The sequence below is a fragment of the Vulpes vulpes genome, chromosome 7 (assembly GCF_048418805.1).
Source record: "Vulpes vulpes isolate BD-2025 chromosome 7, VulVul3, whole genome shotgun sequence".
NCBI classification, from domain to species: domain Eukaryota; kingdom Metazoa; phylum Chordata; class Mammalia; order Carnivora; family Canidae; genus Vulpes; species Vulpes vulpes.
In genome coordinates, this window is record NC_132786.1 from 7669416 (window position 1) to 7683058 (window position 13643).

General features: G+C 36.7%; 1 protein-coding gene and 1 pseudogene across 1 annotated transcript in view; both read right to left on the minus strand.

The window, feature by feature from the left end:
• Window positions 1–13643, minus strand: part of SSBP1 (single stranded DNA binding protein 1) — a 191599-nt gene that overhangs the window by 37955 nt on the left and 140001 nt on the right. The gene's annotated exons all lie outside the window — the stretch shown is intronic.
• LOC112907050 (olfactory receptor 9A1-like) lies at window positions 10129–11114 on the minus strand (annotated as a pseudogene).

Genomic DNA, 13643 nt, shown 5'->3' on the forward strand with positions numbered 1-13643 from the left:
CCAACATTACCAGCATCACACAGGAGCAACACTGTCTCAAGTTTAGATTTAAAAATCAGATCATTTATAGAATAAAATTTTATCAGGGCATTATTCTCCAAACCTTAGAGCCTGAAGGACCCTACTAAAGGGTATTTAATGAAGTATTTGCGATGAATTTCTGAAGACCTTTTTCCTAGGTGACTCTTCTTCTCGATCCAACTTCTGGAGATGGAGTCTCAGAGTTAGAACCTCAAGAATCTTATGTTATGTATTAACCTGTGAGATAAGCTATATCAAACCATTTAGCTTCCATAATCCCATTAGAATTAGGAGAAAGAGTGTCTTGAAAATTGGGAGAATATCTTCAGTTCTCTTACATGTTCTCTTGATTTGTCAGGGGCCATGAGCATATGTAATGTAATGTGAGAAGCTCCAGGATGAGGTTTGCAATGAGGCATCTAGCAGATTGCTAGATGGAGTCCTTAGGTTAGTTTTATGGTGTCTTTTTTAAAATCCAAAGATCAGAGCTGATTTTTTATCTTATTTTTTAAGATTTTGTTTATTTATTCATGAAAGACACACAGGGAGAGGCACAGGCAGAGGGAGAAGCAGGCTCTCTGCTTCTGGGACCTCAGGATCATGACCTGAGCCAAAGGTAGATGCTCAACCATTGAGCCACCCAGGTGCCCCCAGAGTTTATTTTTTAATTCTTATCTGACTGATTGAGGGTGAGCATAGTGCAGAGACTACTTAAGGGATCTATTCACTACTTTTTTGCAAAAGTCACCTAAAATGGCTTTCAGGAGTTTTAGTCTTGTGGATCATTATGCTTCCCAAATTCATTCAACTTCATCCTGATCAATAAAGGCATCCAGTATGTCCCTGGTACTAAGAAGACACTTTATGTTGAATAAGGACATTCTCCTACATAACAACATACCATTATCACACATGAAATAACTAACATTACTCCAGTAATATAAAATGTATAGTCCATATAAAAATTTTCCTAAAATTTTCCCGATTACATTTATAGCTTTTAAAAAAAAATCAAAATCTTTATCCTATCAAGATTCATGCATTGCCTTTGGTTCTTTTGTCTTTTAATTTGTTTTAACCGATCACATTTCCTCTGATCATTTCTAGCCTTTTATTTTAAGGTTTTTGGTTGTCTTCATTCCTCTTCTCAAAGTCATTTATTATATTTTCACAAAATATAGTCCTCCTTAAGCACCCTGTAATTTAGTTTTCACTTGAGATGATTTTGACTGTTTTTTCAATTACTTGAACTTTACTTAGCATTTTTTTCACACCTGTTTTCTTATGAGCTTCTATTCTGGGTTGTTGTTATTTTTTTTTTTTAAGTTTTCTAATTTCCAGCATTGTTTCATATTTGTAAATGTGTCTTAGTTATGGTTAATTCATGTGGAGATTCTTTTTACAGAAGCAACTTTGCCAATTAAAATACAGTGATTATATATGGTGCTTTTTGTCTTTAGCTTTATAATTTTAATCATAATACTATTTTCCAAAGTTGCACAGGACATGTTTAGAACCACGCTGATATCCAAAATTTCTTAGGTCCTTTTCCACCAACCTCTTCACTGAATCCGTATCATACATTCATAATACGGTAAATTCTTTTGTCTGTACCCTGTCTTGGGATTCCCCTCCCCCAAACCCCTGGTTGATTTTTTTTTTTTTTACAATTTGTATACATTAAAGTTCTTTTTTTTTATGCTGTAAAGTCCTATGAGTTTGACAAATGCATAATGTTTTCACAACTATAGTGGCAAACAGGTTGTCTATTGCTCCAAAACATCTCATACTTCCCTAGTCAAACACTGTCCCCTTACTAATCCTAAAGGACTAGGTATCCACTTACCTCTTTTCCATCCCTATTAGATTTTCTTTCTGCAAAATATAATTAGAATTGAATCACACAATATGTAGCCTTTTGTTCTGGCTTCTTTCACTTGGCAAAATGCATTTAAGGTTTTTTTTTATATTATTTAGCTCATCATTTATATCATTTTAGCTCATCTCTTTTTACTGCTGAACAGTATTCACATGGTAGGCATGGATCATAGTTTGTTCATTCACCTACTGAAAAACATTTTGGTTGTTTCCAATTATGAATAAAGTTTCTATAAACATTTGTGTGCAATTTTTATGTGGAAGTAGATTTTCCATTCATTTTGGAAGCATAGTTTCTGAGCTACATATTAAGTCTTTAACTTTATAAGAAATTGCTGGGATGCCTGGGTGGCTCAGCAGTTGAGCATCTGCCTTTGGCTCAGGGCATGATCTCGGGATCTGGGATTGAGTCCCACATCGGGCTCCCTGCATGGAGCCTACTTCTCCCTCTGCCTATGTCTCTGCTTCTCTCTCACTCTCTCTGTCTCTCATGAATAAATAAATAAAATCTTAAGAAATCGCCAAACTGCCTTCCAAAATGGTTGTAATATTCTGCATTCTGAGCAGCAATGAATGAACATTTCTGATAATCTATGACCTCTCCAGCATGTGGTAATGTTGTTTTTTAAAATTTTAGCCATTCTAGTGGTATATAGTGGTATCCCATTGTTGTCTTAATTTGCATTGCTTAATAGTGAATGTTGTTGAGCATCTTTTCATATGCTAACCTGCCATCCTTATATCTTCTCTGAGATACATGTGTTCAGATTATTTCCCCATTGTTGTTTATTGACCTGTTTGTTTTCTTAGTGTTAAGTTTCAAGAATTTTATTTTATATATACGTATTCTGGATACACATCTCATTTATCATGTATGATTTTTAAATATTTTCACCACTCTATGCCTTATCTTTTCTTCTAGTCATAGTGTCTTTAGCAGAGCAAAAATCATTTTCAATTTTGATAGTTCAATTTTTCAATTTCTTGTTTCATGGTGCTTTTGGTGTTGCATCTAAAAACAACAAACCCAAGATCATGCAGATTTTCTCCTAGAAGAGATTCACATAGATTCACATTTAGGTACTTTTAGTTCATTTTTATGTAAAGTGCAAGGTATATGTTGAGGCTCATTTTACTGCATGCAGATAGCCAATTGTTCTGGCACCATTTTTTGAAAAGTCTAATCTTTCTTTATTGAATTTCCTTTGCAACTTTGTCAAAAAATAAGTTGTCTGTATCTGTTTAGGTATATTTCTGGGTCCTCTATGATCTTCCATTGACCCATTTGTCTTAACACTTTTCCAATATACCGCACTATGTTGATGAGTGTAACTCCATGGAAACCTTGAAATCACATGAGTGCTCTGAGGGTTTTTTTTTTAGAATTGTTTTGGCTATTCTGTTACTTTTGTATTTCCTTAGGAATTTTAGAATCATTTTGTCAATATCTACAAAAAAAGCTTGCTAGAATTTGTTTGGGATTGCATTGAATCTATTGAATGAAATTGTAAAGAATTAACAATATTGTCTTCCAATCCATAATCATAATATAACTCTCCATTTATTTGGAGCTTCTCTGATTTCTTTCATTGGTTATTTGTAGTTTTCCACTACAGATTCTGAACATATTTTATTCAATTTATATCTAAGTACTTTACTTTTTTTGTGCTATCAAAAGTGGTATTATTTTTTACATTTCAATTATAATTGTTTGTTGTTAATATGCAGGAAAACAACTGACTTTCGCATAATGACCTTGTATCCTGTGACTTGGCTAAAATTGCTTATTACTTCAAATACTTTTCTTGGTAGATACTTACGGGATTTCTACACAGACAATAACAATCGTCATCTGTGAATAAAGACAAATTTTTCCTTTTTTTTTTTACATTCAATATGCCCTTTATTTTATTATCTTAACTCAATTGCACTAACTAGGCTTTCCAGTACAATATTAAATAGGAGTAGTGAGAGAGGACATCCTTGCCTTGTTCCCAACCTCAGCAGGGGAAAAGCATTTGCTGTCACCACTGTATAAGACATTAGCTGTAGGGTTTTGTTTTAATACCCTATCTTGAAAGTTTTATAACGAATGGGTATTGAATTTGTCAAAAGCTCTTTCTATATTAATTAATATGATCAAAATTTTTTCTCACTTAATCTATTTAAATAATGGGTTATATTGACTAATTTTTGAATGCTGAAACAATCTTGCATTTTTGGAATGAAATCTATTTGTTTGTGATATATTATCCTTTTTATGTATTGCTAGACATGATTTGCTAATATGGTGCTGAGGTTTTGGTGCCTATGTTCATAAAAGATAATGTTCTGAACTTTTGTTGTCTTTGTCTAGTTTTTATATTAGTGTAATGTTGGCCTCATAAAATAATTTGGCAAGTGTCAGTGAAATTTTAATTAAAGTCCTCAGAATATTTGTTCATAACACACACACTAAAAGTTATTTTAAACTCATATGTAAGAGTTTGGAGATAGGCAAAAATAGCCAAATTAGTTCTAATTAAAAAAAGGAAGTTGTACATGTCCTACTGATATTAAGATTTTTTATAAATCTGAATGGGAAGCCTAAGCTAATACATCATATAAATAGAATGGAGAGCTCAGAAATAGACCAATGAAATAAAAGCACTCTTTATATGATAGCAGGACATTTCAAATCAATGTGCAAAGGCCTGGTTGTTCAATAAACTGTACTGTAACAATTGGTTATCTATATAGGAAAAGCAAAGTAGGTTTCTACTGCTTTCTCGTGTCTCTTCAGATTCTCTCAACCTCACTTGTTTTCTCAATCTGTTATTCAGCCTTAATTACCACCTTCTTAGGCAAACCAGCCCAGCTCCCAGAATTTCCTCCTTGGAAGAAACAAGCAAACAAATTCCCTATCCCTACCTCACTTCAAAGGAGTCTTCAGACACAATTTCTCCAGAAAGTCTGACCATTATAAGAAGTCGTGCACGGCCAGACTCATTATAATATAGTGGTCAGCATGGTATTTTACAACACTGTGTTGTTTACCATGCTTTCCTGTCTAATTTCTTTTACTTTTGCTATACTAGGAACTATACTCTCTTAAATAAATATTTAGCAGTTAATCCTTGTCTGAAGCTCATGTTTGTAGAGAATGCAAGTTTTCACCAACCTTTTGCCTGCCTCAAAATTAATAATCATTTGTTTAAAAAAATAAATATCTAAATCCAAAAATTAAAACTATTAGAAGTATATATACATATATAGAAGAACGTTTTCAATTATTATTTCAAGTATAATTAACAAACAGTGCTACATTTTCAGGTGTACAGTATAATATACACCTGAATAAATTCTATACATTTCCCAGTGTTTATCATAAGTGTACTCTTAATCCCCTTTATCTATTTCACCCATTCCCCACCTCCCTCTGGCAACCACCAGTTCATTCTCTGTATATAAGAGGCTGCTTTTTTGTTTCTGTTCATTTGTTTTGTTTCTTAAACCCCACATTATGAATGGTATCATATGGAATTTGTCTTTCTCTGACTTATTTCACTTATCATGATACCCTCTAGATCAATCCATGTTGTTATAAATAGCAAGATTTCATTCTTTTCATGTCTCAGTAATATTCTATATTGGCATTTATATACCATATCCTCTTTACCCATTCATCTATTAATGGTCACTTGGGTTGCTTCCATATCTTAGCTAATATAAATAATACTGCAATAAACATAAGGATACATGTATCTTTTCAAGTTAATGTTTTCATTTTCTTTGGGTAAATAGTAGTAAAATTATTGGATCAAATGATAATTCTATTTTTAATTTTTTTAGGAACTTCCATATTGTCTACCATAGAAGCTACACCACAAAAGACTTTTTGATCATTTGATTTTAATATAAAACATGAGTATAGAAAGACCAAACCAAACATATGTATAGCTTAAGAAATTATGAACTGAACACCTTTGTAAAACACCACCCAGATCAAGAAATAGAATATTGATAGAAACCCTAGAATCCTGCCCATGTGTGCGTTCCAATTATAATCCTCATCCTCAAAAGCAACTGTAATCTAGACCTTGTAGTAATCACTTCTTTACATTTCTTAAAGATTTTATGATGCTAGTCTCAGTTGCTACAGATTATAGCATAGTATTCTATTTTTTTTATTTTTTTTAAATTTAATTTTACTTTATTTAAATTCAGTTAATTAGCAAATAGTGTATTATAGAGATAGAGTTCAGTGATTTATCAGTTGCATATAACACCTAGTGCTCATTACATCAAGTGCCCTTCTTAATGCCCATCACTCAGTCATCCCGTCCCCCATCGACCTCCCCTTCAGCAACCCTCAGTTTCCTTTCTAGAGTTAGGAGTCTCTTACAGTTTGTCTCCTTCTCTAACTTCTTTTTTTTAAAGATTGTATTTATTCATGAGAGACACACAGAGAGAGAGAGGCACAGAGACACAGGCAGAGGGAGAAGCAGGCTCCATGCAGGGAGCCTGATGTGGGACTCGATCCCGGGTCTCCAGGATCACGCCCTGGGCCAAAGGCGGCACTAAATACTGAGCCACCGGTGCTGCCCTCCTTCTCTAATTTCATCTTTATTTTCCTACATTGTCAGAGTCTACAGCTATTATAAGAGACTATTGTTAGGTCCTTTGAATGGGAAAAGACTTTCAAAGCAATGAACACAAATACAAATCACAGAAAAAAATTAAATTTGACAACAGCAAAATTAACACCTCCGCATGACAGAAGATTTCAATTAAAAAATGAAAAAAAAATAAAACCCAAACTGACAAAAGGTATAACAAAAGACCGATATCTACAATATTTAAATATGATCTCTACATCTCTACAAAATTAGCCAAAGACTCTGAATAAGAAAAATGTGAAGCTCTGTTACTGCATCCCAATTATTCTCCCACTTGCTCTAGTCAGTTCTACAGAGACCCATATAATGTCCAGACCTAGCAAGGGTTTTTCTACCAAAACATCTTCTCTGCTACATTTGCAGAAACAAACAACTAGAAGCTGGATGATTTCTTTTATTTTTGACTCAGTAAGGCACAGTATGAAGTTGAATTCAAGAACCATAGAAAGACACAGCCTCACCCCCAGCACTATTCCCCACTCGCAGCCACCTCCCCAGCAACCAGCCTCCTGGGCTCCCTTCACAAACTTTTCTCCATGCAAATATAAATATATTTTTTTACTTTTTTCTTACCAAAAGGTAATAAACTAAATGTTCTGCTCTTTGCTTTTCTTACTCAACAGTATGTCTTGGATATTTTTCTCTTATGCACACAGAAAACTTCGTCATTGTTCTTACAGGTACATAATATCTGGCTCTATGGAAATTCCAAAAATTCTTTAAGTAATCACCTTTTGATAATACATTTGGATTGCTAATACCAAATTTGTGTGTTTACAAATAATGATACAGAAAAGTATCTGTAAACCAATGTCATATGATACTGGTTGATAATGGTATGACAGGAAAGGAGCTGGAACTGGACAATACAGGAACTGAGATGTGGATTAGGAAGCTCACTGTAGAGCTGAAAGACAGCTTGGTAAACCTGGTCCTTGTAAGGGGAGGGAAGGGAAGACAGAAATGTAGCTGAAAGAAGGGAGATAGAATGCCCTGTCAGGACTGAACAATGTGAGGAATGTGGGGAGAAGTGAACAGGAGCTGCCCGTTCTGCTCTCCCTGAACTCCTGCCTCAGCCCAGGGACACAGCAAGGTCAGCTCATGCTTGTCACTTCAGGTCCCAGAACTCAGCCCATTGAACTCCCACATTTGGGGCAGGCATGAAAATGGGAGTCACACCAGATAAGAAAATGCCTCTTTCTAAGACCCTCCCTCCTCACCCTGAGGAAGCCCACCATAGAGACGTTCCTGAATTAACACACATCTAGCCCTGAGGCTGGGAAGCAGGCAGGGTTGTAGAGTGAGTTCACTCTCACAACTGCCAACTGAGGAGAAGATCTACAGGAAGGAGTGTCCCCATTGGATCTGGAAGCAGGAACATCAAGAAAAGGTTGTGGACTGAGGTTGGACTTGTGATCACTCACAGAATACAGGATGCCTTAGGCAGTGAGAAAATCATGAAAGCACAGTATGGGAAGATGACCTAATACCCAGAATCACACACAGAAATTAACTGCCACAGAATGAACTATAATCTTCCTTACTTTTCCCATTTGAAGAGCAACTGCTCTACAGTTATGAAAGAAACTGAAGAGGAACAAAGAAATGAAAATCCCATGCTCATGGATTAGAACAAATACTGTTAAATAGTCTATACTACCTGAAGCAATCTACACATTTAATACAGTCCCTATCAAAATACCAACAGCACTTTTCACAGAACTAGAATAAATAATGCTGGAACCACACACACACACACAAAAAGCCAAAGCAATCCTGAAAAAGAGCTGGTGGCATCACAACTCTGGACTTCAAGCTATATTACAAAGCTAAAGTCATCAAGTCATTATGGTACTGGCACAAAAACAGACACAAAGATTGATGGAATAGAATAGAAAACCCGGAAACGGACTCACATCTATATGCTCAACTAATCTTTGACAAAGCAGGAAAGAATATCCAATGGAAAAAAAAAAAGAGTCTCTTCAACAAATGGGTGTTGGGAAAACTGGACAGTCACATGTAGAAGAATGAACTGGACCATTCCCCTACACCACCTACAAAAATAAATTCAAAATGGATGAAACACCTAAATGTGAGACAGGAAACCATCAAAATCCAAGAGGAGAACACAAGTAGCAACCTCTTTTTCCTCACTGCAGCAACTTCTTACTAAACACATCACCAGAGACAAGGGAAACAAAAGCAAAAATGAACTATTGGGACTTCATCAAGATTAAAAGCTTCTGCACAGCAAAGGAAACAGTCAACAAAACTAAAAGGCAGCCTATGGAATGGGAGAAGATATTCTCAAGTGACATATCAAATAAAGGGTTAGTATCCAAAAGCTATGAAGAACTTATCAAATTTAACACCCAAAAAATAAATAATCCAGTTAAAAAATGGGCAGAAGACATGAACAGATATTTTTCTAAAGAAGACATCCAGATGGCTAACAGACACATACAAAGATACTCAGCATCACTCATCATCAGGGAAATACAAGTCAAAAACATGATGAAATACTACCTCACACCTAAATAGTTAAAATTCACAACATAAGAAACAACAGATGTTGGTGAAGATGTGGAGAAAAAAGGAAAACTTTCGTACTGTTGGTGGGAATCCAAACTCGTGTAGCCACTCTGGAAAACAGTGTGGAGTTTCCTCAAAAAGTTAAAACTAGAACTACCTCACAAACCAGCAATTGCGGTACTAGGTATTTACCAAAGAATACAAAAATACTGATTTGAAGAGGCACATGTACCCTGATATTTATAGCAACATTATCAACAATAGCCAAACTAAGGAAAGAGCCCAAATGTCTATCAATTGATGAATGGATAAAGATATGGTATACACACACACACACACACACACACACACACACACACACACACACACAGGAATATTATTCAGCCATCAAAAAGAATGAAATCTTAACGTTTGCAATGATATGGTTGGAGCTAGAGGGCATTATGCTAAGTGAAATAAGTCAGAGAAAGACAAATACTATATTATTTCACTCATATGTAGAATTTAAGAGACAAAACATATGAACATATGGGAAGGAAAAAAATAGAGAGGGAAGCAAACCATAATACACTCCTAACTACAGAGAACAAACTGAGGGCTGAAGGAAGGAGGTGGGGTGATGGGCTAAATGGGTGATGGGCATTAAGGAAGACACCTGTTATGATGAGCACTGGGTGTTCTTATATGTAAATGATGAATCACTAAATTTTACTCCTGAAACCAATATTACACTAATATTGACTAGAATTTAAACAAAGAATTGAAAGAACAAATAAATAATTAAAAACCATAGATTTTAAAATATAGAACACAGAAATAAAGATTGCATAGAATTCTAAAAAAAGAAAAATATCTGAGAGTCCTAAAAAAGGAAAAAAATCACATGTTATACATTTACACTTGTTAAAGACACAGAAGAGTGTATAAACATATATCCAATTAAAAAATAATAACGTGATCTCCCATGTAGGAATCATCTAATTATATATTGAAGTATTCCCATTATCTTAAAATTCTCTCGTAGATCCAAACCACCTGGTGTTGAAAATGATCATTTCAGATTGAATTAGTGCTTTCACATTATTCAGGTCCACGGTGATGAGTCCATGACTGTCCTTAGGATGCAGCTAATCCTTGAGGAGTTGATAGCAGCTCCAAAGGCCTCAATAAATTTGTCATTATGAAGAGTGAAGATGAATGGGTTCAGAAAAGGGGTCACCAGTGACACTACCTGTTGTACTTGGCTGCCTGTGTTTGCTTGGGTTTCACACAGAGGAACAAACAGGTGCCATTGCTAATCATGACACACACATAGAAAAGGCTTTCCTCCACCCAGAGGCTGAGGGGATCTTGAGGAGGTGAAGATGATGTAGGTATAGGAGACAATTATAGGTAGGGGTACAAGAACCAACAATAATGAATATAGTCATTAAAAAAGGGTAAACTCTGTGAAAAGGCTGTCATCACAGGATAATTTGAGCAGTTGCCCTTGGTCACATAAAAAAAATGGTCTAACATTTTTTTTTTCAGAAGGTAAGCTGAAATGTGGCAAAGACTAGCCAGATTTGAAATAGGAACCCAAACACCCATGACACAGTGACCACCCAGATGCAAGTGTGGCTGTTCATAATGATGTTTTTTCTCAAGGGGTTACAGATAGCCACATACTGGTCCACAGCCATTGATCCCATTAATATAAATTCTGATGTGCCCAAAGAAAGGTACAAATTTAACTGCATGGCATGCTGTCAAAGATACTGCCTGAATCTCAGGAAGCAGCAACCCTCAGAGCATCAAGGGGATAGAAGTAGATAGAATCTCCAGGACAGAGTGGTAGCCAAGGAAGAAATACATGGGGGACTGCAGACATTTATCAACATGGACAGTCACAATGATGACCATGTTCCCCATGACTGTCACTGAGTAGAAGAGGAAGAAGGTAGCAAATAAGATATTATATAATTCTGGGGAGCCAGGAAAGCCTAAGAGATAGAATTCAGTGGCACTACGATTCTCCAACATTTAGTTCTGAATGGTTGTTCCTTGTGAAATCTAGAGAGTAAAAAAGAGATCACACGGATTCTGATCCCAAATGGTTTCAGATAGAGAAAATATTCCCCTCCTGTTCATAGATTCCACAACATGACTAGGAAGGGTTGAATTTCTACTTTTCCCTCTACATAATCAGTGCTGATTTTTTTAAAGAATAATCATGATATGTCAAGAAAATTAAATTTAGCCAAGAAGATGAGCCCAGTTACCAATGGCATATCATAGGCGCCAGCCCCCTGCCCCATGTACACCACCTGCATCTCTCAATCCACAGACTTTCCTGCCTTCCATCGTGCTGTGAATAGTCATCCAATCTGCCTCTTTGACCACTGTGCTCCTTTTTATCACTAATTCCCTTCCATCTTAAATGTTCTAAACTATGTGATATACTGAAAATATTCTGTCCTGTGAGTTCTGCTCCAGTATCATACACTATAGAAAGTGTTCCTGCCCAATCCTACCAAGAGCTGGTATGTGTTTACTTTGCTTTTTCATGACATAGGGTCTATTTGCACTGGATCCATTTGAAAGCTCTTCCTTTCCCTCTATCATCATTGGTGTCACTGCTAGACATGAGTATGAACAACTCTTTAAGGGTTTTCTATAAGATCTTGAGGGCAAGGACTAAGTATTTCTCAGCCTACAGATCAGCTAGCTGCTTGACTGAATTACCACTTTTTTTTTGCCTCCCTGTTCTTGGAAAGGGAAGCCTGTCCTGCTTTTCTCCTAGGTAAATGTCTTCTCATAGGTGACAGACTAACCAGAACCTGAGCTTGATCAATCAAGGGCCTCTCTCTCCCAATCCTAATACCAACAATCAACCTAGCCCAATATAGTCTAGGAGGAACTAGAGGAGGACATGGGAGGAGCTGCCATCCTCTACCAGTCCCACATCACATCTTGTTGGGACCAGCAGACAAGAGGCTAAAGAGCCAATATCAACATCCTTTGCCTTTGTGAGAGCTCAAAACTCTAGATCCAGCAGAGTCAAAGTCATCAAGTGTGAACTCTGGACTTAGCCCAAGCCCTACACACATGTGGCCATGGTCTCTATCTAACAGAAAGTAGAGTCTCCTCTGAGCCAACAAATAGGTTTTTCCTCCAAAATCATGTTTAAAAGAATCAGTTGTAACTAACATAAAACAGACCAAAGGACCTGAGCCCTGTAGGATTTCTGGGATCCATCCCTCATTTCCTTCAGGTCTTTGCTCAAAAACTCAGGCTCAGAGAACCTTTCCTCATGATCCTTTCTAAAAGAACACATTCTACCCTTTATCAGTCACCAGGATCTATATATATTCTTTGCTTTCATCTAAAATTGTGTTTTTACTTTTTGTTTATTTCCTCCTATTTAGCAGTGTAAACAACTGTCAAAGCAGAAACTTTGTAATGCTTGCTTATTGTTTCTGACACTGGGTTAATATTTTTAAATGAATAAATCAATTAGTCAATCAATTAAGGAATGAATTTGTGAAGAAAGCTTATCTAGTCCTGGCTATGGTCAATTTTTGAAGCAAACTCTGCTTCTTTTCCCTTTGGTCTTCACTGAAATACTGCCTGGTCAATATGCCATCCCCTCTCTGGGTATGCCTAGAAAATGAAAACTGGGTAACAAGGATCAGGGACAGAATTACCAGGGGAGCTCAATAGTCTCTTCCCATAATTTTTGTTTATCCAGGACCAGATGCAAAGAATGGACACAGGAGGGTCCTGACAGGAGCAAGGGTCTGTGCCTATGTCCAGCATTGAGTCAGGGAAGAGTTGAATCTGCTCTCTGCTGTGCATGGAGGATTTGAAGATAAGCCCATCTACTCTGCTGCCCATCTCACCACTCTTCAGGCTGTAGGTGTCCTTGTTCTAGACTAGAGAGCAGCCAAGCCCAGAACTTCCCATGATGATCCTTTCTTACTCTCTCCTTCACAGAGGAGAAGCCTGACAGATACTCACCTCTAGAGAAAGAGACTAAACTGGAATATTCTATGGCTCTCCAAGGATCAGCCCAGCCTACTCCCTCCGGGACTAGTACGGAGCACACTCTGTGGCCCAGAGAAAGCTACTGCTGTCCTCACTCAGTGTAAGATAAAACTGTCTTCTTCAAGTACTTAAGAGAAAGTTCAATAATAATAGTGACATGGAAGCTCAATTATCTCTCTCTGAATTCCTCTCTCCTTCTTTCCTTCTCTTCATTGTCCCCAAGGAGAGTTTTACACTGAGGAACTAAATGTGTCCAAGTTCAGAGAAACCCTAGGGATGCAGTCAAGGGGAAACCAGAAAAACTTTCAGCTCTTCTCCCCCAAGGCTAATCAAATTTTAGAACTCCTGAAAGTTTTTTTAATAGCCAAACTTGAAATCTCCCATGTCAGGAGTTTCTCAGCCCCCAGGCTGCCTTCCCCCAAATCCCCAAGTCCTGGTTACCAAAAAAACAGTTCAAACCATGTCTTGCTTTCTTCTGTGCAACTCCCTGATTATATTTGGCCCTACAGAACCCAGATACCCTCA